The sequence below is a fragment of the Aegilops tauschii genome, chromosome 3 (genome assembly GCF_002575655.3).
Source record: "Aegilops tauschii subsp. strangulata cultivar AL8/78 chromosome 3, Aet v6.0, whole genome shotgun sequence".
NCBI lineage: Eukaryota > Viridiplantae > Streptophyta > Magnoliopsida > Poales > Poaceae > Aegilops > Aegilops tauschii.
Window position 1 is genome coordinate 584,591,486 of NC_053037.3, and position 5,948 is coordinate 584,597,433.

General features: G+C 46.2%; 1 pseudogene; it reads right to left on the bottom strand.

Annotated features, from left to right (window-relative positions):
* Positions 1 to 889: 889 nt before the first annotated feature.
* On the bottom strand, positions 890 to 3,651 carry LOC109776397 (protein FAR1-RELATED SEQUENCE 5-like; annotated as a pseudogene).
* Between the last annotated feature and the right edge of the window lie 2,297 nt (positions 3,652 to 5,948).

A 5,948-nucleotide genomic window follows, 5' to 3' on the forward strand; every position in this document is an offset into this window, starting at 1 on the left:
TCTGTTTCAGGATTCTTCTCTACCTGCATCGATCACAACGGATCCGTAAGGATGAGTGCTTGCATGGACCAACCCATATACCATTTGTACTTCTTCCGAGAGGGATGAGACGGTAGATTCTTCAGGCTCGCTTAGGTGAGATTCTGAAGCTTGATTGACGGGAGACTCTGAAGCTGCACCTCCCTAGTATGCACAAAAGATCTGCTTCTCAATATCAAAGTCTACATATGTAAGCAGCAAGGACTAAGTTCAGTTCGTACCTTTGACGCCAGCAAGCCACCGATCGAGCAATCTTTCCAACTGGTGAGACCTGATGCACCGAGTAGGCAACCATGTCGATCCATACGGCCAACTCCTTCACAATTGGTCTTGATGTTACTTCAGGACAATGCACACAGACGCCTCCACTCCCCTTTTGTAGATGGCCACTCATGGGATCCCGCCCATGCGATTTGAAATTTGAATACTCCAGACTAACAAACATACAGGCTTACTAAGCCAACTTACATCATTCTTTCTGCCTACCACAGCCACACAACAAGATATTACATCATTGATCCAACCTTAGCTGCCCAGCTTTGTGGCAGTTATTTCGCCTATGGCCTTCCACGCCACAATTTTTGTACCTTGCTGGCTTCCTTGGTTGCTTTGGCACGTCACCATGATCCGGGCATGTTGTCCGCTTGTGCCCCTGCCGACGGCAAATCGTACAGAATCTTGTTCTCTTACTCAGCCCTTCGTACGTCGCCTTCTCTGTGCTTGTTGTCGGCCATCCCATTTCCTTCAGCTTCGCAGGCGGCAACAATCCACCAAGCCCATTAGCCGATTCATTTGCTGAATGCACGTCACCATTCTAGACAACGGCGGTCCTCCCCCCTGACATGAACATCTCCAGCAAAATCTTTGTTCACGACCACACCACTTTCAGCTATCCTGTCCTTCAGACCAAGACCATCTCTTATCTCTTCAAAGGGCTTCATTTCTTTAGCACAGTCCTTGAACAATTTCATAAGGGTTATTTTTGTCAGCATTGTCTTTCTGGTACTGGCTAAGATGTGCAGGAAGCACGTCCCGTGCGTCTCTTGTCCACCTCCTCATTATGTGTTTCTTCGGAATTTCTGTTATGCGGATGAAGTCCAAAACCTGCAGCCACCACAGAGTTCATCAACATAGTCAGCTATCTGTTTGTAGCCTCACTAGATAGACATGCATTATATGCTCTATCGTTTTTCTAGATTACCATCTCATACCTTCAGAACATGGCTGCACAGTAGCCCCTTGTGAGAGAACTGGCCACATTCGCAATCAAACTCTTCGCCGCCATCCACCACTGTAACCTCATATGAAACTCTGCACCATTTCTCTCTGCGAGCTGCATCCATGTGGATTGCAACATATTTTTTTTCCTTTCTCAATCTCTTCAACTTGGTATGCACCACACTCGTACACGATATGTCCGAACTGTTCAAACATTGCTCTTGCGTAAATCTGTCCAGCATGCCTTTCAGTAGCCATGTTCGCTCGTAGTAGAGGCCTTCCCTGCAAAAATCAAGTTAATGTTAGCCACAATTCTGCGAAACTGCATGCCTACGCAGCAAATTACACCTCCAATATCAACTTCCGTTCTTACAATTCTTGTTCGCTTCTCCTCATAATTTTCTTTAGCTTCTCTATCAAACTGAAGCAGCATGTACTTGCGCATGAACATATGCATAGGGCACCCAGGGGGGACATAGTTCTTCAACATGTGATCTGCGCTTTCGCTCCGCTGGGTGCTTGTCATTTTTGCACAGAACACTCCTTTGAAGTATGGTTTCCCCCATTTGTGACGGATCTCATATAGATTTGTGATGTAGTTATGCGTCTTCAGGCTATACTTCTCGATGAGCATCTTCCACGCTTCCTCAAACTCATCAATTGTTAAAATGTGGTTCACAACTTTGTGGAACTCTGCTTGGAAATCACCCTTAGAATATAGCGGCCCCAACAACTCCTTCGCCTTCTTTAAAACATGCCACTTGCACCACCTGTGTGCTGTGTTTTGCAACACATTCTCTATGGCAACTTCCATTGCGCGATTTTGGTCTGCAAATGCACAGTTTGTCTAATATCATAAGCTGAGGTTAACACCAAATTTTAGGTTGTTCACACATGTTATAGCACTATCAACAGAAGCGCAAGAAGTTACCCATTAGTATTGTCCATGGTGGAGTACCGCCCATCATTCTGACAAATTCCGAGAATACCCACTCAAATGTTTCTTGTTTCTCATCCCTGACAAGCACGACGGCGAGTATGATGCTCTGGCAGTGGTTGTTCACTCCGACAAATAGCCCAAATGGCATATCATACAGATTAGCATGTAAGTCGTATCAAATGTAACCACATCACCAAAGAATGTGTACTAAAGCCTGCTGTTCCCGTTCGCCCACATAAGACTACTTATCCTCCCCTCTTTGTCAGCTTGTACTCTGTATGTGAAATGTTGATCCTTAGCACCAATCTCTTGAAACACCTCCATTGTCTTTCTGACATCATCCTCTGCCTGGTCACAACTGATTTTGCCACACAAGTTCCGCAATGCTCTCTTCGTGAACAGTACATTCTCCATTTTCCCAAAAAAGCTACCTATGATGCTATACACTTTTGACAGGTTCACATTGTTCTCCCGCAACTGCTTAACCAGATCCCTGCTGTATACGTTGATATGTTTATGTGATGGCCAGTGCAAAGTCTGACCGTATGTGCTGGACAAGGCATGATTGTGCTGCTCCCTGTGCTCTGCTATGTACCACCCATTGTCCTTCGATCGCAGCAATTGGATTAGGGCAGGGCATTCATACCGGCAGGATCGAGTATTCTCCACTATTGGTTTTCCTTGCAATCATTACACACTACCAAATATCAGATATCCTACAAACAGATCTGCATATTTATGTAAAGACGTATGTGTGTACGGAGTCATACCGCGCAACCGCAGACTATCTCTTGCATACATTTCGTCCGGTTTACATTTAGCCTGCTCTTTCCATAACGAATCCCGAATCCCTTCTCCTAGGAGTACATATTGTAGAAATCGTACGCCTTGCCTAACGTATCAAAAACTGAGCCCCAATTTTGGTACAATGACATTATCCCCTTGGGATTCCGCAAACAACCTGACTGATTTTTCTAATGTTGTCATCCTATCTGGGCAGGGGGCACGACCCGGCCCAGCAGCACGAATTCTGACTCTGAAAATGAAAACACACAATATTATGCCGGCGTACGCCAATGATTCAGTGCACAAATGTCAACTGAGCACAAAAATAAAAAAATTCAGACAAAAATTTCCCTGCACTCTATTTATGCTCACTATACTGTTCTCAATACCCACAACAGAGCACAACCACAGCCTGTTGTTTCAACAGAGTTCAATACTTGCAAGCAGACATATCTTTTCCAACTATTTTACCAATTTTACTTGTGTACTCATTCTACAACAAGCGAATCAGATCGAGGCTGCACAAGGCTAGGCATGTTCGTAACTTAGTTCAGTGATTTCCACGCTCATACCTTCGTGTCCACCCAGGCGTCTTCGGATCAATCTGCTTGATGGATTTTTCTGAAGCCTGTTGCTTCTCTCCGCTTCTTGCCTGTGCTACGGCCGACTCTGCACAGATCTGCGCCCCCCCCCCCCTTCACTTGAACCATGAGCGGGCCGCCAATTCCTCCCTGGGCGGCGACCAAACAGGGTGATACACCGGTTGCATTGGCAATTCACTGTATGTCAACTCTTCAATCAAAGTTCTACTGCAAACAAAAACGAGTGATGTCAATTTGGATCTCCCAGCTTTATCAATAGCAAGGACGCACAGAGTAAAACAGAGATTTCCGCACCCGTTGCACGGCTGCATCAAGAACTCCATGGCCACCTGCAGAGAGATTCAGGAACCCTAGAATAGCCACCAGCCCGCCACTGCCTCTGCCTAGTAATCAAGATAGAAGACGACCGACAAGCGCGTGCGTACAGAGCGAGCCATATCCACCTACCCGCGTTCTTCATTTACTCTACCCATTGACGACGTTAGCCCACACTGATCCACGGATCAGGAATTGGCCTCCGTGTCGAGCCACGGCTCTGACGGCAATCGGCCACGGCCTTGAATGTAAATCATGTTCTGGCCCACCGTCCAGAAGGATTACTCCTTCAATTTATCTTCGCCACGTCCTCAGATGGGCCTGCGCCAGGGTCACATGCGACTGTTCGTGCGAATCGCTACACCGTACCGAGGGGGACAGATACCGAGAGCCTGTGTGCTCGGGATCAATTCCTCCGCGTCCGAATAAGAAGGGCAAGAAGGAGTTGCCGTGGCGCAAGCCTCGGCAATCGGAAATGTGATTCAATAGGAAGGAAGAGGAAGATGCAGCGAGGAGGAGTGTTGTCTAGTCTCGCCATCGAGCACTGAAATCCGTATGCTGCAGCCGCTCCAGCAGGTATTAAGACTTGAGATATTCCCCTTTTTACTAGAAGATATGTTTTTAATTTAGGATTGATGGGTAGCTCATGCACCGACCGAACGTACCTTCGTTTAAATATGGCCCTTCGTTATAAAGAAAGCACCATATTACCTTTGCAGTCTTCTACCTAAGGCCTCATATGTGTGCCAACTCTTCATGATCGAACGGAGTTGAGCATCCAAAGAAAACAATGGCAACTAGCAGTGTTCATACGCGTACAACATGCATACTGGGCATGAGAGGGATCAAGAAACACCTGCCCTGAACTTGTCAATGGCTCAATGCTCCGCTGGATCCTGTAGCTGCATTGGTTGCAGAAGAGAAGCGACGCAACTACCTTTGTTGGGAGTGATTGAGAGGCAGTCAAGCTGCTGATGGTGGAATATCTTCTATGAAGAGGCCAATACGTACATCATGGGTTCTTAGGATTGTGTTTATCTCTTCATTGTAATTAATCTCCCTGTTTCTAATCTTTTGCAAGTATCACATCATGTAACAATTCATGTATGCGCACGATTGGATATAAGCCCCCATAGAATCAATATAAACCAAAGTGGCCCACTGGCCCTTGTCTTTTTTGACAAAGGGAATATATTCATATCGCGGAGATACCAATTACACCCAGCCTCTGCAACAACGAAATATTCGCACAGAACCTAAAAACACAAAGAAAAAAAATAGAAAGATCCCGCTACAGTGATCAATTCCTTGTAATTGCAGCTAACAACACTAGTCAAGGCCACAACGGTGCTAGTCAAGACTGCAACGGCACTCCTAAGGGCTATCATGATCCTACTCGCAACAAGTGGAGGCGGCGATGGTAGCTCCGCCAGTGAATACAATGGCAGCGGCTAGCTTCGATGACGGATATAATGGAGGCTATGGTAGTGGTGGTCATGTGGCGGCCACGGCAGCTATGACAACCAGAATCGCGCTAACGCCGCCCGCCTGACCTACTCCAATAACGAGTTCAAACATGTCAGCTCACCCGTAGAAGCCACCGTTAGCCGATTGTGAAGCCTAAATTCCACACCCTCCTACAGTACATTTACAACTGGAGCATTTAGTTTAGTGTAGTGAGAAAGCAGAGCTGGGAAAACTAAGGGGCTCAGGTATGAGCCATCTATCTTGCCAAAAGAATGTAGGTTCCCAATCTCAGCAGAGCATTGGGAGATATTGATCAGCCAGAAGTCATTGTTAATTATATTACTGCGATCGGGCAAACTGGTCGTGATTACTGACGATCGACAGTTTGACACTAACAACAGGATGGCTCTGTCACATACGTGATGGCACTCCAAGTATACAAGTTACCTCTCCAACTTTGGCTTGGTATGCGATCGAGATTGTTGGGAATAACGTACCGGGCCAAGTTGCTAGCACCACTATCTTTTTACTTTTTTTTTAGAAGAAAAGAATCGACGAGGTTGTTATCAAGCATCATTGTT